Source organism: Heterocephalus glaber, unplaced genomic scaffold (assembly GCF_053883595.1).
Source record: "Heterocephalus glaber isolate CG9 unplaced genomic scaffold, H.glaber_assembly_v1.0 deba00000676, whole genome shotgun sequence".
Classification (NCBI taxonomy): Eukaryota; Metazoa; Chordata; class Mammalia; order Rodentia; family Bathyergidae; genus Heterocephalus; species Heterocephalus glaber.
This window is the reverse complement of record NW_028258156.1, coordinates 19,921,501-19,942,246: the sequence shown is the minus strand read 5'-3', so window position 1 is coordinate 19,942,246 and position 20,746 is coordinate 19,921,501.

Below are 20,746 nucleotides of genomic sequence, written 5' to 3'. Positions count from 1 at the left end.
TTATACCCATTAGGACAAAAAACATTTCTCTTTTCTAAAACAGATTCTTCTTTCTTTGGCCTAAATATTACCGTAGAGAAACAGAATATATAGTATAGCTTTCTCAGTATTAAGAAAGGAACACTTGACAGTTATCAAAGGAGTTAGTCTGTTTTTATCTTTCCACACCTTCAAAAAATATATTTTGTAAACTTCACAGCCTGTATCATTTTCAAACTCTTATGGTCACACTGATGAGACAGTGTCACACGCCCTCATGAGAGTGCCACGTGGGCCTGGTGGCAGTGAACACAATGACAGGAAGCGCAGGGTGACTGATGAGGAATAGGGGTAGGAGGCCCTTGGAGAATGGAACATTTTCATAAATGTCGCCTTCGCCAAGGAGTCACTTACCATGGCTCCTTCGGTGCCAACCCCATCACTTCTTGTGGAACACGCCACATTCCAAATGATCGCTCCACTCCCAAGGAGACTCTCCTTGTGGTACTCTTTTCTGTGCCATGGATTTTTCAACAAACTGTTTCATCAAGTGACATCTGTCCTCTGATTCCTCCTTCATCTCACAGAGTATCACAGATTGATTTTAAATTCATGCTTTGTTATTTGTAGGGAGAAAGTCTAGACTAGTTAGATCATGACTAAGTGAAAAAGTGCTTGATTTTAACTCTGACCCTCAAACAAGTCTTGCATGTTTTTAATTGTTTTTTTTTCTATTTCTAGCTTCATATTTTTATACTCAAACTTGTTGTTTTTCTGATTTTACCTAAGCATGGTTATAGTAGCCATATACTTTAAAGGAAGAGGACGCAAATAAATTAGTAGTTTTTGACCTCCACTTCTGTAAATGTGGTGTTCGAGAAAGGAGGAGCCTGGGCTGGTTGGGGCAGCCAGAGAAGGATTCTAAGGATAGACTTCCCAGTAATTAGGAAGGCAGTGATCCAGATTTTAATGAGTAACTATGTTTCTAAGCACTTCATCACATTCTTCAAAATTAAAGAATCAAATAAAATGAGTGGTAAATGCCAAGGACTGTACTAGGTGTTGTGAATAAATTAAAGTAGATGTGGTCTTTGTTGGAACAGAACTCATAGGCTGACAATTTACAAATGCGGATCATTAGTTTAAAATGAGATGTACTGGATTTGAGGCTACTGTTGGTGATCACACAAGCAGACAGAGAGAAATGGGGAGCCGGGTATGGAAGAGCCCAGCCTTTCCTGAAGTAGATATTTAACTAGAGATCCTCAGGGGGGATTAAAGGACTTGTGATCTTCTTCAAAAGAATTCAGGGTGCAGGAAAAATTCTTTAAATCTATGAAGGCAGATATTCTTGATGAGTGAGGACTACAAATCAGTACAAGTGAATGTTCCTGTGGAATACAGTGACAATGCTGTTGCTATCAGGCATGATGATAGTTTATTATTCATTTGACAAATGTACGTTAATCATCTCCTCTGTAAGGCACTGGAGATGTTGGCAGCAGGATGCAAATTTGGTTCTTTCCTTCTAGAGACAACTTGAAGAGATACAACTTTAAGAACCTAATTACATAGTTTATTACAATTGTTAAGATTACTATGAAAAACAGGTTAGGGATATAAAGAGAGCACATAAAAAGGGAAATCTAGCTTAGTTTAGGAAATTTTCAAAAGTGTTTTTGAGGAAATTACACAGTGTATGTAGAAATTTCTAGAAAATGTGTGGGGACGGGCAAACAAACACCACAGTCACAAGGAAGGATCTTCTTGGAGACCTGTGGAAGAATGATGCTTGCAGCCAGGAGTAAATTAAGTAATGGAGACTGAAACTGGGATCCAGAGTGCATTATGCTGGGGTCAATTCCTACAAATTCTATGTGGTCGTAGTAACGATTTTGTATTTTATCTATCCATCGAAGGACACTGGTGAGTGAAATATCACAAATCAATTTGTAGTTAGAAACTCACTGTACCATGGAGAATGTGTTGGAATACAGGCAAAAGTGAATTTAGGAAACTAGTTAGGAGCTATTTTGATACCAGAGAAAGTAGTGGTGCAGAGTCAAAGAACAAGGGGTCAGAATTTGAGCTTGGATGTGTATAGGGAGTAAGCAAGAGGGGTGAATCAAGTTTCTTCATCTACTCAACCTGAGCCAAAGTTTTTCTTCTCTTTTCTCTCCAGTCCTCTGTCAGGCACCAGGCCGACCAGTGACTTTCCATCTGAGAAGTACAAGCTGAAGTCACTTCAGTGCCTCTTCATTTTCTCAGTCCATCATCACCTCAGTTCTAAGCAGTGAAGAGCAGGGAGTCAGAATTCTCCTTAATCAAGAAAGAGAAGTGTGAATTCTTTATATTCTTGTCACACAAGCTTTCTCATTTCTTGAGCAAATGAATATATTCTATACCTATTGACTCAAAAGTTACCCCAACTTCATTTGAATTCAAAGCTGCTGGTGCTAGGTGTTTGACTTTGGGCAGCTCAGGCAATTTTCTCTTCTCTCAGTGGAGTTATTAATCGCTACCACACAGAGATGATGAAGGGATTACTGGATAATATTGGAAAAGTTTCTGATGTGAATGATACATGGTAAGCTTGCAACCAGAGCTAGTTATCTTTGAAAAGGGTTCTACTTTTGACAATAATAACAACCAGCACAATAATAATTAGTATAATTAATTTAACACTTGTAATTTCTTAGTGAATAAAACAATTTCAAAAATTTGTTCAGGGGTTAATTACTTTTACATTTGACCTTGACTTGTATGATGCTCTTATTATACACAATTTTAAAGGGCTTAATATAAAATAATAGAAAAAATAATAATTTTTAAACATATTAACATGAATTGCTTAAGCAAGACATATGATATTGGATATTTCCAGGAGATGATTTCTCATGTCACATCATACTGACAAAGATCCTACAAACACGTTAAAATCTCACTTGGCTATATTTGATATTATCATCTTCTAAAATTAAAAATTACTTCATTCTCTACTTTCAATTATCTTTACATCTTTTTGAAACAAATTGTGAGAGTGATCCTTATAAATATGACATTACAATTTAGATTATTTAAAAACATTTTTGATTGGTGTTTACCTTTGCTTCAAAGAAGGTAGACAATTCATTTTACTGTTCCTAATTCTCAAACAGAGCAAGTCTAGCATACTTGCATTAATGCATTTACTTACAAAAATGGAACAACATGCTGTCATTAAAAGAGTAATCTTTAGCCTTTGAAAGTCTTTTTACTAAGCTGAAGAATTTAGTTTTCATTGAATAAGTGTTTCACAGAATAACTAATTCAATATAGATACCAGAACTTATTTTTTAACCAATATGTTTGCATTTTTTTAAAGAATCATAGTTGTGTCAAGGCAATTATAGATTACATATGAGAATCAATTGGAATGAAATAGATTGAATCAGTTTCAATAAATGTATTCAATAAGAACTGATGTCAGTATTTTGTGAGTAGTAAGAAAATAAAGTTATTCATCAAATCAAAACAAAAATAATAGATGTACCTCAGAATAAAGGCAACCCAAACTGGAAAGTGATTTTTGTATTTGAAAATAGAAAGTGACTAATCATGCTTGATGGAATTATGTGAAATACCCAAGAACAAAAACTACTACAGTACAGGTATTTTTTGAGGATGGAGAAGTAGAGGGAAAATACAATAGACAGCTCACCATCTTTTCAAAAAGTTCTCCAATGGTAGCTTCTGGAAGAAAAGACACCACAAGGGAGGTTCTATTAGAATGAATGACGACCTGAAAGTAGAAGGGAAAGACTAGCAGAGAAGAAGTGGGAGGGGAGAGGAAAGAGAAAAACAGATACTGGGGGCAGAAGATCAAAGTATGTTATATATATGTACAAATGTGCTTAAATGAAACCCTCGAGCTATATACACTAATACAAAAACAATACATTTGTGTATGTTTGTATGCTGAAGGGAAGAAAGAGAAATTAATATTGGTGATTCTCATAGATTGACATCTGAATGACATTTGATCTTTTAAATGGGTTTAAACCCATTTCTTTTTGAAGATGTGATCTACACGTTTTTTTTGTTGTTGTTGTTGTTGTTGTTTTTTTGTCTTTGCACAAACTTTCCTCAGCCACATGTGAAGGAGTAAGCAGAAAGAAAAAGGGATGACTAGGGACAAGTCTGGTGTGTAGATAAAATGGCACAATTATTCCTGAGAGTGTGATCAAAATATACGGTGAATGTTTAAAGGTTTTTTTTTGTTTTTTTTATAAGATTTCTTACAATAAAAGAGAGATTTCCATTAGTCTACTTCAAAATACCCCCTTCAATAGGGCCAGGGATTTAGCTCAGTGGTTCTGCCACCTGCTTTGCAAGTGCAAGGTCCCGAGTTCGATCCCCAGTGCCAAGAAAAAAAAATGCTTCAAATATACTGATCCCATTGGATTTTTGGTTTTTTGTTTTTGGCATTTTTAGATGCAGTTCTAGAAGTCCTCTCCTCTGAGTGTCTTTACAGGTGTGATCAAAACCCAGTGAGTACTGCTGCTAAGTGCTATTCAGTGAAAAAGTAGGCTCATAAAAATAAATATAGGAAAAGGAAAAAATGGAAATAAAGTCTTTTTAAAAAGGGAGAGGTGCAGGGGTTGAAGGGAGGGCAAGGGAATGGGAAAAAAATCAGAACCAAGTACATCATGTAAAGGTACAAGTTACCAATGATGAATGTCATCATCTTGTATACCTAAAATGTACCAACAAACTTAATGAATAAAAAAATTAAAAATGAATTTTAAAAATGTGATCTTCTTTATAAAAAGTATACCTTCATCCATCCACACACACACACATTTGGTATTGGGCAAATTCTGGCTCTTGCACAAATAAAAATGACCATGAAATTGAAACATTTTTAATGGATTCAGGACATTGAGGCAACCACAGCAGCCCAACTAAAGACATAAAAGAAGACTTCGAGAACTGCTTTGGAATGTGGCAGGAACAATGGGCTAAGTAGGTTTGAAGTGAGGGAGCATAGAGGGAGATGATGGAAACGTGTCTTTTACTACAATAAATTCAAAAATTTAACATTCCCTTTATTTTTTTGTTCCATCTCAGTACTTCCCTCAATGATAAGAAGGAAAGAAGCATTGGTAAAGTTACAGATAAGATTAAAGAGCAAAAATTTTTGACAAGTTCTAAGAGAAAAACAGTAGCTACAACCTTTTAACACTCTTCACCCTATTCATTATTCATTTTTTGAAGCTTTTGCTTCAAAACTAGAGTTTGGTGATTTCACCATGGAAAGCACAAAGAGCAGCTGCTTTTTATTGGTGTGCTCTGTCTTCTGAATTCAACTGAGCGGAGCCACATAGGCCTCGGCACTTATTTATCTCACCTAGGGCTTCAGCTTTTAGGGAAAACGCCTGCTAAGTGTTTATGAAGCAGTCCTGAATAAAACTGTGATTGCTAAGTAAAATGCTTTTTTAAAATGGAATTTTTTTTTACTATAAATTCATTGTAATCCATATATTCTTTAACATTATTTCTGGTTTGATTACTGTTAATATTATGATCAAATATAAATAAGTGAATTCTACTTCCAGCAATAATGGAGTAAATAGCCAGATTTATTGTTCCCATCTGAAATGACTAGAAAGCTAGAAAAACACTTGAAAACAAAACAAAATTCTTTCTAGACATTTTGCAAGCTGCAGCCCAATCCTGAGCTCTAAGTGAAGAGAATTATGCAAGGTGAGTCTAATCATCCTGATCCGTGGTCCAAAAAGGAGTGTTACTAAAGGCACTTTCGTGGCTGTAGGGTAGAGAAGGATATTCCAAGCAGAGCCACGAGTCTTCTTTATGAGTTGAAGGAGCAGAAACCAAAACAATTTTCCTTCATAACCTAAAACAGAGGTAGTTCATTGTTGGCAGATTGTCACTATCAGAGTTGTTAAAGGAAGTTCTTCAAGATGAAGGAAATGATAACAGAAACTAGGTGTAGCCAAATGAATAAAGAAGGCAGAAAATCATTTAAATACAAAAATATAACTTTTTCTCATTTGAAATACTTCCTTAAAAATTATTGATGGTTTAATCAAAATAGGTAATGCATTATAGAATTTATAGAACAAACAGAAATGAAATATACAATAGCATGAAGGACTTAATGAGACAAATAGGAGTAATGTGATGCAGTATTCTTATTGTGTGAAAAATTATGTGTAATATAGGAATAAGAAGTTATAAATACATATTTCAAACCCTAGAACAATGCCTTCAAGAATATCAAGAGGTATAGATAATAACAAAGAGGAGATATTAAATTGAATTATACAATCTCAAACATCCTAAAAGAGGCAAAAATAAAAAACCAGAAAATATATACAAAATAAATATGGGGATGGTGGAAAAACCCAGTTGTATAATAACTGGTACTAACTGGAAATGTAGTACATGTTCCGAATAAAAAGTAGAGTACTTCAGACTGCAAAAAACCACGGCTAAACTATGTGAGGTACAAGAAAATCTTTGTAAATATTTTTTAAAAACTGATAGGTTAAAAATTGAAGGATGAAGAAATATGTACCATGTAAACTGTAAGCATGAAAATGCTGGAGTGGCTGTAATAATATCTATCAGACAAACTAGACTTCAGAAGAAGGAGTATTATCAGAAGCAAGAGTTGGCCATTTCATGAGAAAGAGGTCAGTACTTCAAGAAGACATGGAAACCTAAATGATACAACTGAAAGTATTTCAGTTAAAAGAAACAATATTTTCACACTCTAGAAGTCCTCTCTGTCACTGACAATTTCTCGGATTCTCACTATCTCTTAATTTCCTTTTTTCCTGGTTAGGGATTTTGTATAGTCTCTCAGAAATCGCCACAGGATTAGAGTGGGGCAATGCATCTCAGAGTAGCAGGCTAAGAACTGAAATCTCACTGTCATCATCTCAAAGATGCATCCATCTGTAAAATTTACAAATGACTGCCTGACTTGAGTTCTCCTTACCTAAAGTTACCCTCTTATTTTCTTCATTTTCCATACCATTCTCTGGAAGAAATTCACAGTATGCAGCTGAGGTTTAAGGAATGGGCAGATTGATTTCACCTCTAGAAAGGTGAAGAAACTACAAAAATTCATTAATAATTTTCTTCATGGGGGATTTGTTTCTTCTCCTTTTATCTGTTTATCAATAAATTATGAATTTATGTCACTGTGGGCTCATGGACACTTCCTTTAAATTTTGGTTATAATCTATCACAATCCAGTATTTTTTTTTTGCACTAGTATTTTTTGGTGTTCATTAAATTTTCTTTCAGAGGCTACTGTATCTCTGCATCTCATCATCGTAGACATTTTTTTTTCTTAGCACTTTCTTATTTTTTGAAAAACTGTACAGGATGCTTCAGGATCAGATGTGTTTTCTCCTAGTTTTAGAATCAGCTGTTTTTCTCAAGGAAGCATATTTTCTTTTATTTAGAATGGTATTAGAAACCCAGATATGAGTGCTAAAGGTATTGTTTTTTACTGAGTTGTCGTTCTTCTTTAGGCCGAGTCAATTGACAGAGCAAGGAGATAAGTGTGTGTGTGTGTGTAAAATATATACATACACACATTTATGCATATATACTAATAAATATGCACATAAATCTGTAAATATTTCTGTGTAACCATCTATTTCAATATTAATTTACACATAAGTTTGTACCGTAATCTGAAATTCTAATCCATTGCTACACAAAGCATTCTCATCTTCTCTTGTTTATGTGTAAACTCATGCTCCAAAATCTGTAAACCTGACTCACACAAAGTTAATCTATTATTTCACCAACACCACACTATGTTGCTCACTGTAACCTTGCAGTAACTCTTAAAAATTGAATGTTGTGAATCCTCCAACTTTGTGCATATTCTACAGTGCTATTTTGGCTGTTGTAGGTATTAATATTAATTTTTGTATAAACTATAGAATCCATACATCAGTATTTACAAGTTAGCTTCCCCATACCACCTTCCCTTATTATACATAGGAGATGGCTTGTGGACCCTGCCTCCTGGTGTCAAAATCTGCAGATGCTCAGCACTTTTCCATAAAATGGCACAAAATTCACAGATACCCTGCACATATCCCATCCTGAAAAGCCTTCCATGTATGCGATACATCCAAATGCAGGTTTTCTGGTCTTCCTGTATCTATGGTTTTCATTAATTTTGAAAGTTCTCAGCTACTGCTGTTTTTTGTGATTTTATATTACATCTCTTGAAATTTCTCTCAAATGTTGTTTACGTCAGTCTTGTTCTCTTTACATTTCACTTTTGGAAGTCTCTATTGCTATGTTGTAAAGTCATTGGTGGTTTCCTTAGCTATTTCAAGTCTATTGATGAATCCATCAAAGGCAATTTCCTTTCTGGGTCAGAGGTTTTGTTTTATTTTATCTCTAGTGTTTTAAGGATAACCTCAAATTTTCATGCCTCTGAGTATTTATTCATCCTTTCTTACATAACATCTACTTTCCATTAGAATGCTTAATGCATTTATCACCATTGTTTATTACTCCCTCTGACAATTTCAACATTTTTATCATATCTGAATCTCATCACAGTGTTTGCTTTGTCTCTGAAGTCTACATATTTTTCTTTCCTTTTGTTGTGCCCTGAAATATTGTTTTGGGAAATAGAAATTGAGGTCAATAGGCCTCTGGTAAGGATTAACATTTATCTGGCTAAATATTTGACTATGCTTAAAGTTAATTATTTCTATGCATGTCAGTAATTCCAGATTTCCCCAGAGCCCTTGTTTTTGTTGGTCCCTTCTTGACTCTGGGCTTTTCTAAGTTCTCCTCAGGAACATTTGGATTTTATAGTGCCTTTGGCTATAATCAAACTGTCATTTACTGAAGCCTATTGGTAGATGATAAAGTACGTATAGGGGATGGGAATCATTCTATACTGTTATTACATCTAAATTGTGAGTAGATCATTGCCTCTGGTCTGTAACTTTTACATCTATTCGTTCTTATACAATTTTCAGGTAATGAGGTCTGATTTGAAGCCTCCCCCCATCACATTTCTCATAAAATGTACAGGTAGTTATATTGCCTATAATCTAGTCCATATGACATATGGCAATAAATAAGGATATATTGCACATACAGAGAACTCTGTAGTATGTATCAGGCACTAGTCTTGACCCCTTATGTATATTTCTTTATTTGTTTCTTATAATGGCCCCACGAAAAGTGCATAGTTGAGGGAAGTTGTAGACTAGTTAAGTAATTTGCCCAGGGTCAGTAGCTAATAAGTGGCAAGTCAGGATTTTGTGGTTGAGAAGACTATATTTTGAGTAACTAGATATTTGGATGGATGAGTATTATATAAATGAGGCTTTACTTTGCTAGATAAAAGCATGATTTTAGTTTGTTAATGCTTCGTCTTGTCACCATGAAAGGCTAATAGCAGAGTATTCCTACAACTACTTAGTATAATGCTTTTCAGCCACTTCTGTGACCGCTGCCAGACAGCAAGTCAATACTTACTTGTAAATCTTTTCATTTGTTTACTGATCTCAAAATTTACATTCCTTCAGTGCCCGTTGTTAAGTTACAATACAATCTGTACCATTAAGTGAGTTAACTAGCTGGATTTGCAAATGTTTCTGACAACACTTGGTTCCATTTTCTGTGGAAACTGGTGGAGGAAATTATACCATTTGATTCAATGAATTATGAGGATTCAGACTATGCTTCGATGATTTATTCACCAGTTTTCCTTTAGTGTGGATCTTGTAAAATAATTACAAATTTTATATTTCCAATAAAAAAGAAAATATTAAATTTTCACTGCTAGATAGTCTTACAGATTTTAGGTCCTTTGTAAATAGTTTTACAATATTTTATATTTAAAATTGCTACAAATAGTCCATTTTTTATACTTATTAACGTAGTCAAATATATCTTAGATCTTAGACTGAGAAGGTATAATACCAAACTGCTAAACATTCCTGCATTCTGATCTTCTTGTATTGACACTTGTTATCTAAAGTTTAATGTAGTTTATAATTTGACAAGAAAAATAAACCAGTGCCCATGAGCTCTTCAGTAAGTTCAAAGTGTGACTAATCAGGATTTATTTTCTTCTGTATAACACTTAAATATGATAATTTGATTTTTCTAAAGTACATTTTTATGAAGGGTCAATTCAGTAAACTAATTATACTTTTCCTGGTAATTACTTTATTGCTGTACTCTCTACTTACACATTTTTTTTTTTTTTTGGTACCGGGGATCGAACTTGGGTCCTTGCACTTGCGCAGCAGGCAGCGAAACCACTGAGCTAAATCCCCGGCTCTACTTACACATTTTAACATACTAAAAAGTCTGATATTTTCTGTTAAGAGCTAAAACTTTAGATAATAATGAATACAGATGAATAAAAATGCAAATATTCTTGTTTTGTGTGAAAGAGAGAATTTGTGAAAATCTTTAAGCTTTGTTAAAAAATGTATGGTTAGGAGAAGTCTCACAACTGACTTAAAAGTTTAGTATAATGTTGATTCCCAAACTGAACAGTTAGAAAAAGAAAATTACATATCAATCTCACTTATTGATATAAAATTAATCAATTAAATATTTATATTTGATGCCATCATGCATAAAATACTTACTTTGGCAAAATAAGAGCCACTATCCTAGCAAAGCAAAGCTAGTTCCTCTTAGAAAGTGTTGTAATTGCTATCAGTATAGTTCAATGTAATACCAGACTGAAGAAAAAATAATGTCTGATTTCTCCAAAACTACAGAAACACATTTGATGAAATTACACGTTTGTAACAAAAATTCTTGCAAAAGGGTAGGTCAGAACTTCTTTAATATGATGAAAGATATCTACTAAACAAATGACAAGTATTCTACTTAATAATAGGGTACGTAGTATGAGTTTATCCCTGCTGATTTGAAAAAAATCTCATGCTTAGATCCAGAGCTACTGACAAAGGCATGAACTCTAAAGATAAATGTTCTACAATCACGAGTCTAAATTGTTTCTGGGCAGGATATATTCTTTGTCAGCTTTTGGTTTGGGCAGGATAGGCTTTGTAGCCTTGAGTGGGGCATTCAGCACTTTAGGCCATGCAGCTTGGCTGAATTACTATAGGAGACCTCTGACACACATCTTGGGACCTCTGTCGGAGACCAGAGGAGAATTGAGGCCTAATTGGCCTCCTCTGTGAGCACAAAGGAGCAAGGGTGCCTGCCCAAGGGGGTGGTTGCACATTGCAGGTTCCAGGGAAAAGTTAAACCAGCTGAGGTTAAGTTGTTTACCTGATCAGGTACTTACGGACATTGGAAAGCAGATGAATCTTGTGTTACTTTGATTGTTTGTGCCCTTGTTTGGGTGAATAAAGGCAAGAGGAGTCAGACCCGCATATAAGGCCGGCCAGGTGGGGTCTGCTACAAGTGGCGCCCCAAGGTAGGCTTGGGATCAGGCTCAGCCACAGGCCTCCTGATAGGAAAGTGTTTGAATGTGTGCCGGAAGTAGATGTGAAGACAAAATACATCCTATGTGTTGCGGTCTGATGAAATCTGTACTTAAGATCTCAGGACCCCTTTTGATGGACAGCCTTCCCATGCCAGTGCTGTACTGTGTTCTTTGTTATGTGTATTCACTGATTTAAAAGATAATAAAACTTAAGGCAAAGGTGGTAAATAAAATTTCCATATACTTTTGAGTCCTTGAGTCCTTTCAGCAGACAAATAGATAAGGGTTTTTTTTTATTGAACAATTACTATATATTGAAAGTGTGAAACTACTACTTTTATAGTCAGAAACAAAGATTACATTTTATTTTACTTAAGAGTACTTATATAGTGAGGACACTTTGAATTGAGCTGATTAAGCAAATAGATTTCACACACAGTGGAAGTTGTGGAATCGCACTTCTTGGCATCAGTTGATAGGCTTCCTGGTCAGTTAGGAAGGCTCTGCAATTGGCTTGTCTTCTCCTCTGGCTGCTGCGTGGCACCCACAGTGGTTCCTTTCTGGAGAGGTCCCTGGGAGCAAGGACAAGCACAGCGGCGGGAAAACACAGGAGCAAGACAGAGAGGAGGTGAGTGATCAGCATGAATGAGCCCTGCAGCCAGGGCTAAACCCAGCGTGAGCAGCTCCTCGGGGAGTCAGGAAGGTGAATGTGCACCTGGGGTTTCCACTCTGGTACAAGAACCTCCACAATGGCATATGCATATGTACCAGTCCCCTCAGCTGATACAAGCACTCCATATTATAAACACATACTAATATTTAAAACATTTTTAAAATCTGTCTCCTAGCAAGTTGCTCCATAAATATTTGTTGACACACACACACACACACACACACCAAAACAAATAATGTAAATTTGAAGTCCCTACTTTTTTTTTTGTTTGGTACTGGGGATTGAACTCAGGACCTTTCACTTGTGAGGCAGGCGATGGAACCACTAAGCTAAATCCCCAGCCCGCCCCTACGTTTTTTTAAGAGAAGAGGGATTTTATTTAGTGAAAGACAGATTAATATGCAATGGAATAAGAAGTTGGAATTTTTTGGCCCACATTATGCATAGGAAGTTCTCTGAGTTGAGCAAAAGGCTTTCCTCTCTGTACTGCTGTATGATGCCCTTTGAGCAGTGCCGTCTGTCTGCTCTCTACTCACAGGCACATCCTTTCCCAGTTTGAATCAGATCTTATAATTTACTGGCTGAAAACTCACCAGTGATTTTCAGCACTCTGAGGAAACTCAGGTTCTTACACTACTGCCCCCTGCGTGTTCCCGGCCCACTTGCATCTGCACAAATCCTTGGCTGGCTTGAAAGTTGCCGGCTAAGTGACCTTTTGCCTGGAGACCTCCGCATCTGGGCTTCCCTCCTCTTCAGACATTCTTCCTCCACATAGACACTTGGCTTATCATTTCCCCTTTGTCAGGCTACTGCTCAAATATCATCTTGCCACAAAGCCTTTTCTAACCACTGTACAAAATCTCAGCACCATACAGCTCCTAGCTATCTGATGAATACGAATTCAGTCAGTTTATTACTCTCTTCTGCTTCTAGGATTAAAATCTATTCAGATAGAGACTTTTTTCAACCACTTAGCCTAAAGAATATTATCTGGGGCTGGGGATTTGGCTCAGAGCCCCACACCTGCCTCGCAAGCAAAAGGTCCTGAGTTCAATCTCTAGCACCAAAACAAAAAAAAAGAATATTATCTGCTATGTAGAAGACACTAAATGGCAATTATTATCTTAAATGCAAGGAAGGGAAAAGATAGTAAAGGAGTAAAAAGAACAATGGAAGGAAGAAGGAGAAACAGGAGAGAGGGAGGAGTGAACAGCAAATAGCAATGGGTGAAAATTTGACTTTCTAAAATATTCTGGTATAATTGTTCACTGAAATAAGCTAATTTAAGAAAAAGTTGTTACTATTATGAAGTTGTCAGTGATAGAGTGAAAAGTGGCAGAGATGTGCATTCTGTATTGCAAAGAACTAAGGCTGTGTTGAAAATGCCAGGTTAGTAACCAGCCGTGGGCTACTCAAAAGCCAGGAGCTCATTTAGAAGGGATTGCTCATTCTTGATGCTGCCGGATTGCAGTGAAGTTTGTCCTTCACATTGTGTAACTGTGATGATTCTAATGAATTTGTACCCATGTTTCTTTCTTAAGTTATAATTTACTTTTATTCTCTGGATTCCACTTGTCTTTACTAACAGCAAATTCTTGTGATCTCTTGCCTTTTATAACTGTGCCTGGTATCGAGTGGATTTTGAGTAAGATTGGGCAAGCATGACACAATGGCCATGTTCAGTCCTGAAACTCACCATGTCATTAGGCACCAAACATCACATTTCTGAACCTATTACCCCTGAAGACATCTTTTCTGAATTTGATGTGTAGCTTTCACTGTGCTATGCAGGTCAGAAATCTCCACTTGTTATTTTTTATAAAGGAGAAATGTTTAAATTTTGCTCATTTTATGACATAAATCTTCATCTATGTCTTAAAAATGTATAACATTTTGTTTTATTTGTATCAGTCTTTTAGGGAAATAGAACAATCACAGCTTTTATCATATAGCACCCCTTGCTTTTGCAGCAACATCTATCAGTTATCTTTGGTTATGAATAGTTGAAATCTAGAGGAAAAGAATAACAGGAGAAAGAAAATAAGCTTACACTGGGGACAGATTTGTCAAACTGGTGCAGAGGAGATTTTTGCAAAAGGTGAATAAGAAGTTTCTCGGAGAAACTTAAAAAATAAAATCTAACATTCTTAAGGTATTTTATAAACTTAGTTTAATATTATAAATATTGATTTGATTCTTTGAGACAAGAAACTGAGACAAGAGTTGAGTTTGAGACAAGAGTTGGTTACAAGTAGCACTCTATTTTCCTTTATTCTTTGCAGTACCGGGGATCACTCAGGAGCTTGTGCTTGCGAGGCAGGCACCAAGCCACTGGGCTAAATCCCCGGCCCATTTCATTTTCCTATTTTGAAACAAGATGAGTATCATAAAATATCATCTGTTTCCTTTATAATTCATTATTGGTTTTGTATTATTTTGGCCACACATTCTTCCTGTAAGCATTCATTCTTTGTTACTACCTGCACTAGTGTTTGTGTAGTGGAAATCTATCCCACTTAGTAAAGCGATTCCACATACTATCAGGATGTGCAGATAAAACTTGGGGTCCATATGTGTGAAAGGCTGAATCACCAAGTATTAAATTAAGATTTCCTGTTCCTTCGCTCTTTATGTTTGAAGTCATTTAGGGGAAGGTGCTGAGGAGAGAGGTGGGCTGACATGACTGTGCCTAGGTCTGCTTCCATTTTGCCAGGAGAGAAAGCAGTAGGCATAGCATGGAAAGGCAGGGCCAAAGAGGCTCTGTTCTTTTAACCTCCCAGAGAAATTTGAGATCTGCTAAACAGAGTTAATCAGCTTGATGCAATTATGATTCAAATCAGTCCACAAAACTGTTTACATTTTAATGATGATGGAGCACTGTAGTTATTATTATTTATAAAAGACATCATAACTGAAATGAAGTCATGCTAAACTGCCTCTTCATTAACAACTGAGCCAAAAGTCACACTTGGATGTATGTGACTCTTTAATGAGCAGCATGTGATGGAACAAACCCTTTCAAAGATTATTTCTGTGAATAAGTAATACAGGGTGGTTATAAATCATAAACAATGATAGTATGATAATGTTATTTATTTTTATATAGTTTTTTCATTTACGTTAATATTGGATAGTCTGCTGATGCAGAGCAATAAATTAGTACACAATGAGGTTTTTGAAGGAAAGACTGAATAAAAGATTTTTCAAATGAATTATTATATTGTTTTTATTATATCATACTGGGAAATGCTACACAAAAATTAAAAACTTGATATTAATGCAATATCTATGAAAATATGAAATACACATATAAAGTATAAAATTGTTTTAAAAATAACTCACATTTCTAACCTACAACTAACTTGACTTTTAGTTCCATAGTCACAGGAACTTTTAATGCCAGGTTGTTTTACAATTCTGTTAGGGTTCTTATATTCTCTGGTTTTATATTACTACTAAAAATGTATGCTTTCAAATTGAGCAAAAACAGCTCTTGATTTTCAACATCATATCTTTATGGAATTATGAAAAACAAAATAAGAAAGTTTAGTTTGCTTATTTGATAACTGAGGAAATGCAGCAACAATTATTCCAGACAGTCATATGAGCACTGTGCTTTTTATCATAAAAGACGATTTTAGTTCAAACATCTGCTCTTCACTTTAAAATATCATTTGTTCGGGGAATGACAGCTAAGCTAACTAAAGTGCACATAACCCTGGAAGACCATTGTGAAAAAAAGCTAAAAACGATTACATGACATATGGCTAAATAAAATTCGGCTATACTTAAGACATTTTTACCCCATTTCCCAAAATGACAGGATGTTGTAATATGTAACAGAAAGGATTACATATCATCTGCCTTCGTGTGACTTACATTCTACCAAAGACATGTTTATGTGATGGTGGGGCATGGGGAGAATAAAGAAGTAAGTGAGAGAGGCTGAATGTGCACTGATAACAATATTTAGTTCAAACTGGTGACTGTGGCAAATGTACCAATAATTAAAATGGATCTGTCCATAAGTTCTAGAATGCTGAACATCAGGAATGGAAAAAATTGTTTAGCAAAGAGAAAGGAAACCAGATATACTGTACAGAAGAAAATTAGCTAATATATATAACACTTTAATGAATATACTTTTATTTTTATCACATCTTTATTGTAAAAGAGATTGAAACTCATGCAAATAAAAAAATAGAAATAAAAACCAAACTGTTGAATGGAGGAATAAAGCTGAGCAAAAAAGCAAGTACAATAAAAATGATAAAACTGAGAACCAGGTACTTATTAAAGTACGTAGTTTCAAACTTGCTCAGGCTGTTATTAGATTTTATTAGATTCAAGCCCCTTTTAACAAATCATCTATGTGACAATAGATTTTTCTGGTGTCTCTTCATGCTTATAGGGTGGCTACTCTCCCAGGATGAGCTAGTCTCTTCTCCCTGCCCTCAAAAGATCCAATAAGCAAGCTATGAAAGCTCTCTAGACCATCAATGGACCCTCCTTGGGGTTTTGCTAACAGACAGTCCTGGAGCATATCACAGCTATACTATCTCAGAATCCCCAGAAAAACACTCAGGGGTCAGCATTACTAAATCCATTAAATTAAGTTCTTCAGATTACATAAGCCAAGTTTTAAATAATTTCTCTTTAAATTTTTAAGACAAAGTAACTACATCTGTCAGTATAGACCATTGACCATTGTTTCAAGAAATGAATGACATATAAAATTAATAATGTTTATAGGATGTGTTACTTCAGCTTATTGATTTACATAATTATTTTCAAGATTGGTTCATAAGGAAATAACTTGTTTTCCCTTACAAAATTATAAATTCCATTACCTTAAAACATTCCCCATCCTCTGTCAAGTATTATGTTTATATCTCTAACCCTCAATACTCTGAGATTTTCCTAAATCAAGTACGTATTAGAAGTGCCTTGGTTTTAAAAATTTAAACTATACATGTAAGAAAAAACAATTGCTTTGTGTCAGGTTTTGATAACCAGATTTGAAATTATCCCCACTGACTGATGTGTACATTTCCAAAGAGAACATAAGGCACAATAAAAACAGTTGGCAAAAAGCATACATGTAGCTGCCTGAGTTGTGCATAAAATTAATAACCACATTTGCCATTACTGATGTTGAATATATGACCCAAAGTGATATTCTGTAACCCTTAGACTGATACATGCATGAGGCATTCCAATTCTGTCCCCTTCAACTAGTGAGTAAATCAATGAATTTTTGTATATCCATTCAATAAAAATCACCACAGGTTTGCATCTGTGTGCATGTGTGTGTGTGTGTGTGTGTGTGTGTGTGTAGTGTTTCATTGTGTGAACTCTAATGGCTCCACATAGTACGGTCCACTCATATTGCCATAGCATTCTGGAAGTGGGAAACGCCTAAATTGAAGGTTGCCAGAGGCTAAGGCTGGCAAAAGAGGTTCAGTAGAAATGGTCATGAGGGCATTTCTCAACTGTATACACTTTTATTGTAGGGGATGGAGATGGTTATACTTAGCACTGAATTTTACAGTATGTTATTTTATGCCTTTAAAAAGTGCTAAAAAGAAAAAAGAACAAACTTGAGGCCAGATTGTTAGCGTGAAAGTAGAGGTGTGGTATTTGCAAGGTGTGTAATACTGTTCGGGATATATAGATGACTACAAATAAGGATAGATGAGAAAGGAGCATCCGTTTAAAAAATACTTCAGTTAACAGAAAATTCATGAAACTGAGAATCTTAATGGCTGATAAACACAAGATATATTTTACAGTACTTCTGAGTAGTATTACAAATATGGCAACAATGGCTGTTTTTCCCCTGCTAGAATGACAAAAACACAGTAAGATAATAAGAGGTGTTAGCGTGAGCTTGGAGGACAACATGCTAAAGGAGAATGTTTTCTTAGCCAGTGGGGTAAGTTTTAAGGCTGAGTACAATGCTTTTTGAGAAATGTCTGTCAGAGTCCAGTTAAACTGAAAGTAGGCATATGACTTGCTTAGAAATTTTGCTAAATACTATATTTATCCCAAAGTCCAGAGATTTGCCTGTGTACACAACGAGAGGTGCATACAAAGTATTCATCAGTGCCTTATTGAAAACGAGAGGCTGAAAGTCCCAAGCCTCCTGCTACTAAAAATGGAGCTCATTTCTGTAACTTTAGTATTGATTGGATTTCCATATCTGTAAAAAGATAATCTTAATGTACTTAGAGTGGTCTCTGGAATAAAATGATTTAAGGAGTATCTAGGACACAGTAGCTATGATGTGAGATTATTGATTGCCTGGCTTTCTGACAACTGGTTGCTGGTAGGATGCAATTCTGCTTCTATCCACAATGCTAGCTCTCACTGTTTTGTGTTGGATTAGAACATTTGACAATTCAATCATTTTAAAAATATAAGCCATGCAATTTTATTCATTTCTAACTTAAATTTTGAATTAAATAGTATAATTCTTCTTATATTGTTATCAAGAAGATTGATTGCTATAATATTCCATATGACTTTTCTCCAATACTGTAAATTATGTATTTGTGGTTGGTTTTATTTTACCTGGAGTGCAAAATTTATATTTTTGTATCCTCTAATATCATAATCATATTTTAAATCATAGTTCTCAAGAGCTTATAGTTAAAAATTATGAAAGACTCATATGACCGATGAAGAGGTTCATAAGATGAATACAATGTTACTCTTTTTTAAAAAAAAAAATTAATATAAGGTCTAAATCTCATATGGGTACTACTGTAATGAATTGCCCATCTTGGCAGTCATTTGACCATAGTTAATAAATCTATGGTCTTTAAAAATATTTATTCCTGCCTACATATTTTAGCTCACATATATTTTATTAATATAATATTTGTAATCCTCATAGAATACAATACAATAATAGATATACACAATGTTTAATAATAAAATCAGTATAATTAGCATTTTCATCTCCTCAAATATTTATCATTTCTATGTGTAGGAAAACTTTAGCTTTTCTAGTAATTTTGAAACATATCATAAATTGCTTTGGTGTAGAGTTAGCTTGTTATGCTATAAAACACCAGAACCCTTTTCTTTCATTTAACTGTACAAGATATGGTGAATGTTTACGTGAAAAGAATTTATTACAGTAAAGGACACATTGCCATTTTTCCTCCCCACTTAGAACACACTTGTCCCATCGTTCTTGTCATTTTCTAAAGCAGTTCCCAAATCCTCTTTCATGAGTATCTTTAGTTGTTCTGTCCTGGCTGCTTCAATGTCTCAAGTAGAGCTGATTCAAAATGTTTACTTTTCATGCTCATTTTTTTTTTTTTTGGCGTGGGGGACGAGCCAGAAATTGCACAGTGCCAGATTCAGTAAATAAGATGTATGAAGCCACATTTTAATATTTTTATGAGCATGCCTTTCAGTTGGATGGTTCTGGACCATCCAACATTCATTGTATGTTTGATCACACCTTCTAAAGGCACTTGAGAAAGAGGACTTCCAGAACTGCTTCAAAAAGTGGCAAGAATGATGGAGTAAGTGTGTTTGAAGTGCTGAGGAGTATTTGAGGGGTACAAATGTCAATGTGTCTTTTATATAATAAACACTTCTATTTAATCACACACACACTGTATTTTTTATCAGCCTTTGTATTTTAGTGCCCATTATCCAACCTATCTCTCCCCCCTTAGTTTATATATTCATATATTTTAATACCTATATTATGTAGGGGAAATAGAAAAAATAAACATAAATTTCCACATTACTTAATCACAACTCAAAGCATTTCCCTGAGCTTTTCAAACAATTGGAACAAGAAAATATATTGTCAGACTTACTCAAATAATTGTTCCAATTTTCACTTCACTTTGTATTATCTATCCTGAGAATTTTAACCTAATTTTCATTTGTCTTTTAGACTGAATTTGGTCAATTTTATTCCTTATTAGTGATTTTCAAATTCCACATTATTATGAAAGATACAAGGAAGTATAGAATGAATTTAATTAATGGGTAAGCTGGAGAGTAAACTGATAGATATACTGGTTATATAAACTACTGTCAAGACAGAGACACTTTTGCAAATTAAATGTGGTGGTCACCCAATCAAACAGAAGGACACCTGGTGAAATCAACTCAAGCTGTTGTGGATAAACTGAGGCAAACTTTACACTAATGACAAGTAATTCACTGTAGCCACATCGTGCCTGTAAATTTATTGCAAAACGCGCTGGCTAAAATTTCCTACATTCTGTTGTGTATATTTTAGCTTTGTCTTCAAAATACTCTTGTATTCTTTTATTCAGTTTTCTCTGCTGTGTGCTAGGAAAGGAGCCAGTTGTAAGAAACTGACTTCACATCCATTCTTGGGGTGCCCATTCTTAAATGTGCAGAGGTATCAGCACTTTATGACATTTCAGATGATTTACAGTGAATCACACGCAAACCACAACCAAGTTGTCCTATTTCAGTGGAAATGTGTCATGAAACTCATGATAAAATAATGCAATTTAAGAAAAAATTGATGATCCCAAATTTTGACGCCTTTCAAACTAATTCCCTTAGCAGCTCATCTTCAAGAAAGAACTACTAAAGTGTGGAAAAATCTTTAAAGTAAA